At 33.0% G+C, this 14,195-nt stretch overlaps 1 pseudogene; it reads right to left on the bottom strand.

The window, feature by feature from the left end:
* Positions 1 to 720: 720 nt before the first annotated feature.
* Positions 721 to 3,112, bottom strand: LOC107760975 (PI-PLC X domain-containing protein At5g67130-like; annotated as a pseudogene).
* Between the last annotated feature and the right edge of the window lie 11,083 nt (positions 3,113 to 14,195).

Here is a 14,195-nt window from a genome sequence, read left to right as displayed (position 1 = left end):
TCGTGCTGTACAGAACGTTGTTGAATCATAGTATTATGGTGTGATAATAGAGAATCTGAGATTGAGTAATTATAATCAGGAATTTTATATTTTGGATCCCAAACCAGATCATTCTCATTGACAGAGGTCAATTATATAATATTTGATTTATAAGATGATTATCAATAGCCCAATCCTAAAGCGGCCCAGCCATGAGTCTTGTACTGAGTGCACATGCTGCAGTCCCAAAGTTGCTTCAATCTTTTGATTTCAATCGCTTTTATTGTTTTGTTTTGTTTTGTTTAAGAGTTAACACAGACAATCTCTCATTTAACCGTTTAAATTAAAAATAATCGATAAATATACAATATGTGTATAATCAATGTATAATTTATATATACTAATTAAAAAAAATAAATAATAAATTTTATCAGATACCTGTGTAATCCCACCCATTTGACTTGACAAAGTTTTAATAGAAATAAACTAATTGAGATTGTAGTTCGATAAGAAAAATATGACATCAAAATTTAAAGTTTGAATAATTAAAATGGACTAAATTTTTAGAAGAACGGAAATTTATAAAGAGATGATACTAATAAAAAAGTGTCAACTATTTTGGTTTGTATCGAAATAGAAAAAGTGTCGTATGAATTGGGATGGTAAAAATATTGAAACTGAATGGTTAACTAATGAAGTAGAAGAATTGCACATTTTTTGAAGATCAAATACTAATAGAGAGACAGAAAGACCATACTTTTATCTTTTGTATTTCTTTTCTAAGGTGCAAAACACATATTCAAAATTTTTCTGTTCATTTTTAGAGATTTCCAAACAAGGAAAGTACTGTATCTATTCTTTTAGTATCAATTTTTCCTGGTCATGATCGAGAACTGCAGGCTCCTGGGGTAGTAGATCCCGACTGTAACATTCAAGAACTGGCATCAGTCAAATACTCAAATATTTCACAAGATAGAATATTTATCCAAATTGCATTTTTAGAAAGAATAATTAGATATTGCGTATATACAAAATTAGAAACAATTATTTCGTTTTTCAGTATATTACTCACCGAACAGGAATGTACATCACCACAGTGGCACAAGAGCTGCCCATTGAGGGTATCTGTTGCTAAAAATGCACCCCCTCCTTCACTTCTCTGCATAATTTAAAGTCAGTTTCCTGGCTTCTGAAATTAAAACTAAGTAGTGAAAAACCTGCATATTGCTAGTAAAAAAAACCTTGTAATAATCAACGGCGATGAAATTAGCCCAGCGATTAGCAGCAGCATTATGACAAGTCATAAGCATGTCAAGAAGTTCCCCTGAATTCTGAACACAAGACAATGGCTTCAACGGCACTGACCTAAAGTAATTTACCAATACCAAAGATTTACTTGTATCATCCATTTTCGATGACTCTGCCCGATTTGGACAACTTCCTTTTTCCATTCCTCCATCCCCATCTGTCACATACCAAAAATTTTATGCAATACTTAGTAGAGTTTAAGTTTTATATATCGACACAGTGTAGAGTATAAGTGATTGGACGTCTTACATTGATTTTCGACCATGTAATTCCACTGATAAGCTATTCCTTCACTCTCTTCTTTGGACATTTTGGAGGTAAAAACAATTAGTCTTTGGTTATTAGCAACCATGTCACTAACAAGGGGCCAGTCTTGACCACCTTTGGGCATTTTTGACAAGGGAAACCAATATTTCATCAGTCCTGCGTCTGTGAACACTTTGGTCAAACCTTTAGGTGTCTCTACATAATCCTCCAAGATCAATGTCACAATTTCTGATGGATTTACTGATAAGAATGCCTCAATTTCCTTCAATGTGTCTATTGCTGGTTCCTACTAGACCAAATTTCATCGAAACGAAACAGTTTATTGATTTAATCGATTGATGTAAATATGAAGAAAAAGAAAGTGTCGCAAAATGGATTTAGAACATACAAATGCGGTATAGTCGTGACAATTGCCTCCAAATGAGTGGCAGAGCCATACATCTCCGTCGAAATCATAGGTATCAAGCATTAAACCCCGAACGCCATTCTAGTAGGTTAACACGATGATAAAAGATATAATTAAGTAAATAAATAAAATTCACTTTTAAATGATGTGGTTCACACAATTAATCAATTTTGAGATTAGAGAAGATAACATACATTGAGTTGTTGAGTAACACTATCTTCTTGATTGGTGGGTGTTATTCTGGGGATGCCAGTGTGTGATGGCTCTCCCTCAATGGCAAAAGCATTGTGGGTCGTAAGGAATGCATAACTTGTTAAATGGTAGAGAATTATTCTGTAAACCCACACGAAATTAAACATCAGCCCAATTTAAAAATCCAGTAAATTTCACTAGCCCATTTCAAATGTATCCAATATTAGCCCAATTTAAAACCCAAATGTTATTTACATACGTACCACTAACTTAAAAGGGTTTGTTCCGGTAGATCTAACACATCTGTTTCCTGAAAAGGATAGAGTACAAGAAAAACAATAAAGCCCAGCTTCACAATCTGCGTCCGTTGCGCATTTGTCGTCCAGCTGAATATGACACATTTGAAAAAAACAAAATAAGTCGCATTTAACTGAATTCAATATTTATTTATTTTTACAAAGAGTGTGAAAAATCCCTAAAATTTATTTAAAAAATTAATTTAAATCTATACTTTCAAAACCATATTTGAATTCAATAACATAAAATATTTATGGCTAATTCAATCAAATTTAAAAATGAATGTTGAGCAACTGCACTCATTGTTTTCAGCCTGAACACAACTCAGACATATACAACAACAAGAAACCCTTAATTATATATAATTAAAATTGATGAACATTTAAGCGCACTGACTCTAAATCTTGAATCGACAGCACAACACCAATAGTACCTTGCATGTTCCATTAGAGCAAGCAGTGGCGACAACGAAGAATGCACAGATAGTGAGCAGTAAAGGAGAAATGTTTTGATTAGAAACCATGATATGAAGATGAAGAGGGAGGAGGAGGAGGTTGTGAAGAGGGGAAAAAGAGTGGTTTATTTAGAGAAAAAAAAAATAGAAGAAGAAAGGGTATATATAGAATACTAAAATATCTATAGGTTTGTTTTGAGTATTGGCTGAGATAACGAAGCCATAATTGTTGGGAGAAAGAAACTGACAGCGGAAATAGCAAAGGTTATATACTCTTTATATCAGGATAGCGAAATTTGAATGAGAATGCGAGACTTTTCCAGTAGTTTGAACGACGCGTGGAGACTTTAATTAATTACTTTTAGGAGTGAAGAGATTATAGAAATTTCATGATTAAAGAATAATCATAAGAGATTTACAAGGAGATCTGATTAATGCACAGGAGGATCATCTTCCTAAAATGTTTAACGTATGTTAATAAATGATAGTCAATATTGACTCCAGATTTGTTTGTTCAGCAACTCATCCTAACTTATTACTTTTAATTAATATAATACGGTACTAAGATGAAGAAAAAAAGGGAAGCCTTATTAATAACATTCTGCAAATTGATGATGCAAGTTAATGATCCATTTAAGTATTAAAATTACCACTTTCATCAGTGCTTTCATGTAGTAACAACACACCGAGCAATTGACTTTAAATTACCTGCTTAAAAATATTTAATCCGGTTAAAGAAAATGATTTAAGCAGTGTTATTTCAGTTTAAGTTATTGCTTATTTAAGATGTGTAAGGATAAGGACATTCTCTGGTATGAAATCCATTGAAGAAATATATAGGCAGAAACTTGGGACCAAATCCATTAATAATGCAATTTATTGGTTAACTCATAAAAAGCATACCAATTAAATAAAGAAAGGATAATTATTTTAGTATCCATATTATCGGCTGTTCACATTGTCCAAAAGGACAAAAATTTATTCATACATAGTGTTTATACTAATTTTATAATTAAAACGACCTAGCACATGTTAGTTGTAGAAAATATGGAGTATGCATTAAAAGCTGAAATTTTGATTCGGACAGCCCAAGGAACATATCAACCTTTTCGTCTTGGACTTTTCAGTTATGCTTAATCCATTCATTTTAATAAAGTTTACGTAGTGAAAATTTATATTTTCGCTCTATGGAATGAAATTTAGTGATAGCAGTTCAAATAATTAATTTGACTATTTAAATTCCTTCCCGCAAAGGGTTTAAAAAAACAATAAAAAAACAGTAGCAACTTTTCATGCTTAGAAGGACGGTCCATATGCGTATACATAAATAAGACATGTAGGTTTTCGATTGTCCCCAAATAATGTTTTTCTTTGATATCTTATTTTTATTTTGTACGAAAGTGAAGGGCCTTGGAATTCTTAGGCAATTGTGAGATTTCCATCCAGTTCTTCAGCTTCGAGAAAATATGGAGGAGGAATGGCAATATGAAAAGAAAATTGAGCCGTTACAATGAAAGGAGAGTAATTTATTGTAGCGAGTCTAAAAAAACTTGTTTGGTGAGTACATTGTTTTGTTCCATTCCAAGAATTTTAACACGATTTTATAGCCATGTTGGAACAATTCTATATATAGCAGATCATTAAACATTTTTTCTAATTGTTGTAAAATCTACAATACAGGATTTAGTAATTTAATGTTTGGATTAATATTGTTAAAGATAATACAGAAAAGAGAAATCTTTAGACCATTTGCAATTACGGGCATTCACGCACGAGTTGCAAAATCAAACGGGCCTACCGTACTCCAACAAAGTAAAGGGATTGTTACCCAGTCAGATTCAATATTTACTTTTTCTAGCCGGTATACATAGATTATACATTATTTATACACAGTTATACATATGTTATACACGAATTATACGTATATTATACATTCATCGTCTATTTTTAGTTTAAGAGATTAGGTGGACGGCTATTTGAGTTAATTCTTCCAAAGTAAACTTAGCAATGTACAGATAATAGGTCCAATGCTGATTTAGAGATGGGCCTTTTTCGAATATATACGACATTTTAAATTTATTTACCCGGTTTTATCTAAGTTTTTATATTTACATAAAGTAACTAAAGTTTTTTTAGAAAATAGATACAAATTCGGCCAAAATATATAATTTATCTATAACTTAAATATATGTTTTTTGTACAAAATTCGGTCAAAATATATAATTTATCTAAAACTTAAATATACATTTTTTGCACAGAATCAGGTAAAAACTATAATTTATATAAAACTTGTATATATCTAAGTTTTAGATATTTTGTATACCGTTTTAATACTCGATATGCAAAATACATAAAATTTGTTTATATCTTCTTTTTCGAGTTTCAATCTGAAATTTCAACCCAAACCACCTCAAATATTCACCAAATTCTGTCAAATTTGAGATTATAAACTCCAAAGGATATTCCCAATCATTTGCAATAACACCTAATCCAAACAAAAAATAATTTTGCAAATTTCGATTTTCGAATTCAAACCTTCTAAGCTTTCTAATGGATTAACATAGTTTCCAATTCAATCTATTCGCTTCTGATTAATACTATTTTGCTTATTGATCCAAAAGGATAAAAGAAATAAATGATCTTCCCTCGTTCAAAAGTGATAATTCGTTCATTGTTTAACATAGAAAAAAAATATAAAGAAAGAGAAAACTAAATAGAATTGCTTGATGCCAAATCTCCTTGTTCTCGTAAAGGTATGGCTGAAGTTGAGGAAAAAGAGGCCAAACATTCTACTGTTAATTTATAATTTTAGTTTTGGGGTGGAAGAGGAAGAGAAAGTATGGAAAATTAGAGTGTAATACGTTACTTTGCATAAATTGGTAATTTGTAAATGGACTTGTAATTAAGTTAAAACCTCAATAGTGAGGTTAAATAAGTTTCAAAATTAATATAGATAAGTAAAAATATCTTTAGAGATTGCTTTGTCCCAATATGAATTAATTGTGTGGTTTTAACTAGACATTATTTAAGATAATATTTGGTTAAATGGAAAACTAGAAACGAAAAGTATGAAAGTGAAAGAGACTAAGGGTGGGTTTGTTGCGAAGGAAAATATTTTCTTGAAAAATAAGTGATTTTCTTACTTATCTTCTGTTGTTTGGTTAGGTAGTAAAAAATATTATTTGAAAAATATATTACTTAGGCAAACATTATCGGAGACGAAATGGGTAAAGGCGAGGAGAGTGGTAGGCTAGGGTCTAGGGGCCGGAATCGTGGTGGTGAGGATAGGAGGGTAGCATAAGTAGGGGTGGGGGTTGGCGGGGTTGGGTGTTGGTAGGGTGGGGGTGGTGGGGATGGAGGATGGGCTAGGGAAGGTTGAAAAAGAGTTTTAAGATTTATTTTTTTCTTCTTTTGGTAGAGAAGTCATTTTCTTCTAATTGTTCTTGAGAAAAATATTTTTCCAAATACTTAATCCAATCAAACATAGGAAAATTAAAAATATTTTACAGCCTTCCTACCAAACAAACCCTAATAATCAAACCAACCAAGTGATTACGATGACTAAAGATCGATAAAGAACAGTACATCGTAGGGGTGTACAAACCAAACCGATAACCCGTACCAACCCGATAGTTCGAGTCAATCCGAAAAAAAAAATTCGACTAGTGGTTTGGTTTGACTTGGTTTGGCATTGAAAAATAAAATCCGGCCATAATAAGGTTGGTTTGGTATTAATTAAAAAAAAAATTAAACTAAAACCAAGCCAACTCGACATTACATGTATACATATTTTATATATTAGATATAAAATATTTATTAGAATGTAAGTTATAAATTTTTTTAATTTTTTTTATAATTTATATATTTAGCATAATATTTTAAGTTGGTTATATAGTCCATGTAAATATTTTTTTTTATCTGGACCATAAAAGAATAATTGAGCCCAAACCAAAAACTAGTCCTAAAGCAGAACCAGACTAGTCCTAAACTAGTTCTAAAACACTAACAGTCGAAACCATTTTGCCTCTTCTCCACTAAACTGTGATTATTTCACCGTCTCCGAATGCGATTGCAATGGACACTATTAAACATGAGAAAGCAAGAAAATTTGAGGAGTTTGTTGATCTCTGTGTGTACCAGATCTTGTGGATGTGGAGATGTTCTATAAAGGACATCTCTATATATTCCTCTAAAAAGAATATCTTTGGAAGAGAATGGATGATGATTAAAGTTTTCATCAGTTTTCTAGAACTGAAATTGGAATCATACAATCTATTGACTAGCATAGTTGAGGTTAATGCTAAAAAATAAAAATATGATTGTTATTGGTAAAATATTTTTAGGACTAAAAAAATATTTGGAGTATAAGTTTATCAGAAAAAAATCCGAAAAATTCGAGAAAAATCGATATTGAAAAACCCGACTTTTATTGGTTTGGTTTGGTCTATAGATTTAAAAATCTGATACAATTGATTTGATTTGGTAATTGCAAAATCCGAATCAACCCGACCTATGTACACCCCAGTATATCGTTATAGAAACACTCAAATTACACAGAATGACGACTTCAACCCGACATGGGATAATCAAGAATCCACATGTTCTTTTCACTATATCCCAAACATTTAGAAAGAAAAAAAAAAGGAGCAAGAAATATAGACCAATTATCACGACTTATAATCTTTTTGTACACACGGATATTTTGGAAAAAGAAAGCAATATTATATTTTTTTTAAAGGACAAAACATGGTTATTAGGGATTTCAGTTTTTGTCATGATCAGAGAAGAAACGGTTGATAGAAGGCATGACTTGAGGAGGACGAGTTCGAAGGAATTTGCGAAGGCTGTGCTGTGCATACTTTTCTCCTTCTTCTTCATTTTCTAGTACTGCCATGCTACGATGAACTTTGCTGATCCTATACATTTTTTAACAATAATTAATATATGAAAATTTAGCTGTAAAATTAATTATTAATGACTCAAAACACTGACATATATAGTGAGATTTAAAAAAATTAGTACCTGACATCAGGGTTTAAGAGAACATTTCTTGTCAGTTGAAAAACGCACATTCCCGTAACGAATGTCATGGCCGCCATTAGTGGGTATACCTGCATTATATATATGTATACTCAATTCGATCATATTTATTGTCACAAATTAAATGAGTTTTGAATGTAATGATAATTTGCACTCACTAATCTGTTATTGTTGAAATCTTCACTGTTTGAGAATCACAATACTAACTTTTTGGAAGAAAAAATTACTTACACTCTCATCAATTAATGAATTAAAGGGACAATCTTATAAGCTTTCTAATGAATTGTTTATTCACACTTAGTTTACCTGATGCTTAATGACAAACTGACAGAATAAGCCTAACAATCTTAGTGCATATACAACAGCTTATACGACTCAAAGTATTCAAGTAAACAAATACAACGCATTTAGTACAAAATTATAAAAATTGAATCCATCAAATTTAAATTTAGAATCCGTCTCTAAATATATGGATATATAAAATAGGGATTATTAGTTGAGGAAGTATGTTAAGTATTACCTCGGGTCTCATCCAACGCCCCATTTGGTGTGATGTGTTCTTCTTATCAACTGCTTGGTGCCGCGAGTGATATTTATAAGAATTAAAGAGTAAATTTCTCTTTAAGGTTTGGATAGTAGAGTTCAAGTTCTGTATGATGAAGGCAGATATGGTATTTTGTCTCCTGTATTTTCCTTCATTTATATATATATAGCACCCTTAGTCCACCTATATTAGTATTAATTACTATACCATTGGGAAATTGGAAAAAAATTATAAAGGTTATTGGCTGGATTTTGGTGGCAATTCCACCATTTTCAGTGGGCTGATAATAACTAGTTTTCATTTGGAAAGCAATAAAACCAGGTGCTAAGTAGTCTACGTAGCCTCTTGTTTTTGAGTTGACCTTATTTTGTCATCTATTTTCTTGTTCTATACATGCTTCTTTTCTATTCTTGACAACCATTCTAGGATTAAAGAAATTTGCAAGTAGCACTATTACAATTTACAGTTCTTATACTTGAAAGACTGCCGGTTCAAAAATTAATTGAAAACTGAAAAGTAAGCAGATTATTATTGCAATCTCTTTGACTTTGAATTGACCAAGAAAAAAGCAATCGTTTCATTGAAATTTAAGAAAATCTATGGATGCATTGAAACAAGGGACTTAATTAATAAGTCAAATACCAATGGATATACCTACACTTTATTCAACCCTAGTTTTTATTAGCGTTTTTCTGTAACAAACTTTTTGATGTTTTTAATTATTTTGATTCAATGATAGTCATTGTACTAATTAAAATTAAACACGCTAATTTTGGTAGTCAGTAAATAAATTTTGCAATCACATTATAATCATGTAATTAATTAGAACTAAGAACTACTCAATTACATATTCTTCTCCATCTCATCTTATTTAGTTAGATAAAGATACACACAAAGATTGTAGAGAAGCAGCATATGTGATGCAATAAGGAAGAATTAAGATGAAAAGAACTAATCCAGGAGCGCAGCTCGAGGAAGATGAGGCTAAATCAGGGAATGATCCGAGATATTTAGCTAATTTGAGAGAGAAGTATAGAGGGAAGAGAGATGTTATCATATTTGAATGAAATGTACAATACAATTATACAATTACACACATTCAAATTCTATACCATTTTAGTGTAAATATGTGTTTTATGTCTAATCTTTATATTTTAAACCTTTATCTCACTTTTAGTAAAATTCATAAAAACTACAAAATTATTCACGCCTTTAGAATACAAATTTTATTTCTATTTGTAAAGAGAAAAAGAAAATTTACAAAAATATTTGATTTCTTCTAATTAAAATTTTAATAAGTAAGCTATGGTATTTTTCTTAGTATCATTTAAATCACATGTAAAAATTTAGTTTTATTAGTATTAGTTTTTTAGTATGAAAAGTAGTTGGTTAATATTCTTATTTTTGTATTTTTTATTATTAAATAAAACAAAAAGTAAAAATAATAAGAATAAAAGCAAGACAAAAGGAAAATGTCACGCGGTCCTTGGCTATGTATTTGCCAATGCAAACAATATTCTTTTTAACAAAATTTATTTGAACCTCACAAGACAAGAATTGCCCACAATTGTAATATTTGATTTCCTAAGAATCATGTTGACTAAGCACACAAAAGCAGTTCCCATTTTTCTTTTCACCTGCACACGACCATTTGCACACAATTACCCCACGTTGCCCACTCCTACATTATGCACACACTCACTTCTTTTATTTATTTTTTTAAATTCAAACAATTCACAACTAACCCATCTCTGCTACTTATCCCTAAAACCACCAACTCTAACCCTCACATCCTATTCTCAAGTACATGATCATAACAACCATCCAATCAACTTTGATATATAAGATCATTTTCCTCTCATTAGTGAGAAGAAAAAGATTTAGGAAGAAAAAATTTGGTTTTGAGGTGAAAAAGTTTATTGAAAAGTAACTTTTTCCCATGTTAGTTTGAGAGTCCTATTAGTTCGTCATATTTAATTAAAAAAATCAAGACAGAGTTTGATGAGGATGGATTTTAACTAAAATTCAAGGTCAAAATTCGAGGTTCAGTTCCGGTGGTGGTTAGCTTTTGTCCGGAAGAGTTTAACTACCAGAGTTTCATTTTGTACATTGCTCATCTAAAAAAGAATTATATTCACTTATTTTCTTTTACAAATATTGGAAAGCTTTAATTCTAAGGTTCATTACTTCTTGTCCTTTCCGTATCATTAAGTAATTTAGCATCTGTTTATTTATGTGATGTGGTTGAAGTGTAGATTCATGCCATGTTTTGTTATAATCTTATTTTAATTAGTGAGTTCCATGATTTTAGTCTAATACATGAACTTTTCTTTTTTTCAAAGAAAAATGGAAAAGGAGAACCATGTCCATTTTTTTCTCTTTTTTTTTCAAAGTTCAAAGGGTTTTAGAATGTGTGGTGTTGCGTTCATGGTCTTTTTTTTTTGTCGTCTTCCTTTGGTTGTGTAACGACTCGCCCTGTCATTTTGAAAGTATTAGCCCCAATCCCCTATTTATTGCTCCCTCTATTCATTCTGTGGTTACGTGACTTGTCGGGATGTTAGTTTTGGTTTCGGGTGAGTTTCGGAGTGAAATAGGACACATAGTCCCTAAATTGGAAGTTTAAGTCGTAGGAGTTGACCGTAGTTTAACTTGTGTGAAGACGACTCCAGAATGGAGTTTTGACGGTGCCAATAGCTCCGTATGATTATTTTAATCTTAGGAGCGTGTTCGGATGTTGATTTGGAGGTCCGTAGGTCATTTCGGCGTTAATTGGCGAAAGTTGAAAGATTTTTGAAAAGTTTGACCGGGAGTGAACTTTTTAATATCGGGGTCAGATTTTAATTCCGGGACTTTTGACTTATATCTCACCGTATTTTGAGAAATTTTACGTATTGAGCTTATAGTTTATTTATGCAATTGTTGAAGTTTTAAAATTTTAAGTTTTTATTTGATGTTTCCGCATATTATTACTTACCTAGTCTTAGAGATTAGGTATTGTCACGACATTCTACAGAAGGGATTTGGGGTCGTGACAGGTTGGTATCAGAGCTCTAGGTTCATGGGTGTTATGAGTCACAAGCAGGTTTAGTAGAGTCTCGCGGATCGGTACGGAGACGTCTGTACTTATCTTTGGGAGGCTGTGGAACTGTTAGGAAAAGTTTTACTTCTTTGATTCCTTATCGTGCGAAATCTTTGACTTCGAATTCTAAATTTCTATCTTTCTATTCTCTCATAAATGGTGAGAACACGTATAGCTGGATCAGATGACCAGGCACCCATGCCCCCTTCTAGAGACGCGGGAGGCCGAGGTCGGGGTAGAGACCGAGGACGTCCACGTGGTGCAGCCAGAGCACCTGCACGAGATACGACAGAGGAGTCACCAGTAGCTCCAGTTGGAGGGCAGTCACCTTAGACGCATGTTACTGCACCAGCTCTCCAAGAGACTCTTGCCCAATTTCTGAGCATGTTCGACACTGTAGCTCAGGCAGGCTTGATCCCACTTGCTCCTACTACATCTCAGGCCATGGGAGGAGCATAGACTCCCGCCGCTCGTACCTTAGAGCAGCGGGTCCACGTTGATCAGGTTCCAGAGGTTATACCAGTGCAACCGGTAGCCCAGTTTAGCCCGAGGTTAGGGCAGCAGTTTCACGACCCAAACCAATGGGCCGCGACGGGCACCCGATACCTTACTCAACCGAGTACCAACGTAACGTATCTTTCGTATCATACTATCATAGGTAAATGATTCGGAGAGGCTGTCGTGAGATAAGTAGAATAAAACATGAGAAAATACTCAATATAGGATGACCTAACTTGATATACTGACTTATATATATGATGTGCTAGCCTATAAGGCCATACCGGTATCCATATACATGACATTTGTCTACAAGTCTCTAAGAGTACATAAATATCATAAAGGTCGGGACAGAGCCCTGACATACTAATCAATACATGTCTAAATCATACTGACCAAATAGGCAACTCCGAAACAAGTGGAGTGCACAAACACCTTCTGCTGAACTGATAGCCTACTAGGAGAACTGTCATCCTGTCTATCGGGACCTGCGGGCATGAAATAAAGTGTCCCCAAGCAAAAGAGATGTCAGTACAAATAATGTACCGAGTATGTAAGGAATGAAAATCAGTAAATCATAGACATGAGAGAAACATGGAGTAAAAGACTTGACATGTAAGTCTGAATAGCTCTGTGAATCATTTAATATTATAATGTCATGCATATAATTATCATACCATGCATAGGTATATGCGTTCATAACATCATCAAGCCTCTGAGGACATCTCATCATATCATCTCGGCCACTGCGGGCAAATCATCAACGTATACCAGCTGATCAGGTGGTGGTACGTATATAATGCCTTAACCTTTTTCCATATCCCATATAAATATATATACATATATATGTGTATATAACGTCATCTGGTCATTGGTCAATGTACATGTATAAATAAATGCAATGCATGAGAAATACGTCAATAAAATCTTTCGGAATATCATAAGACCACTATGCCTTTGATTAATATCATGAAATAAACTTTATCAATTTGCGTATTTTTTTGAGACCCATAAACAGATGATAGAATAATAAGACACATGGGGAATCAAGAATATAGACCTCCCTAGTATTTCTATGAATAGAGTAATTTATGAAAGTTGCGTATTTGCTCGTTTCGTTTGTATCGTATGGATCATGCCAAAAGAAAATGAGGGATAGTCTTAACATACCTTAAATCCGCTGAGTCCTAAATACCTTTCAAAAAATTCTTCAAACAACTCAACTCAATCTACCACATCATAAGGAGATTCAAAATCAGTGCTGAGTAAAGGCTAAGTCCTCAACTTAAACTAGTAGCTCGTTTACGTAAATTTGGGCAGCATCTTCCCAGTAACTAGGCCCTCCTCCAATATCATATACCAACAGCAACAAGAACACAACAATAACAACATGTAATCATCATTTTCCAACCTTATATCCAGAGCACGGGATCAGGATGGGTTATTGGTTTCGTGGTAATTGTACTCGGTGCAACAAAAGTAGTGTCAAACAACTTAAACAAATATAACGACGAACGAGCAGCCCACCATTCCTTCATCATATGGTGTTTATCCACACCATTTGTCCTCCAAAAATCCATTAAACAGTAGAAAAATATACAGCCCAAAGGCAACACGAAACAGCCCACAAAACAGTCCACTACAAGTCAAATAACTCAAACTCACGGCTTCCGATCACTGTCCCGTGAGTTCTAACTATTAGAAAATAAATTTATCAACATTCCTTGATATTTAAGAACTTAAATACAGAAATTAGGAATTTTATTAACTATTAAATACATTCCAAAACTCAAACTACAAAGAAAAAGAGAGGTGATATAGCGATACTTACGTCGTAGGGATCGTTTTAATGTTATCGCTTCTTGATTCCGTGCCCGAGATGATAATATTCTTTGAAACACTAGTAGAGAGCTCAAATACAGGTTCTATGGTGTTCTATGGTCGGGTTCTATGTGAAAATGATGAGAGTGACGAGTTAAGACATAGTTATCAACGTTTGAAAAGTCAAAAGGTGCTAGCTTGGCACCCTCTCATTCGCCCATCTTCCGATACCTATATCTTTTTATCCGGATGTCGTATGAATGAAAGGTTAAGTGAGTTGAAAACTACATTCCAAGACCTTCAATTTGGT

Source organism: Nicotiana tabacum, chromosome 17 (assembly GCF_000715075.1).
Source record: "Nicotiana tabacum cultivar K326 chromosome 17, ASM71507v2, whole genome shotgun sequence".
In the NCBI taxonomy this organism is placed as follows: Eukaryota; Viridiplantae; Streptophyta; class Magnoliopsida; order Solanales; family Solanaceae; genus Nicotiana; species Nicotiana tabacum.
This window is presented reverse-complemented; position numbering and strand designations above follow the sequence as displayed.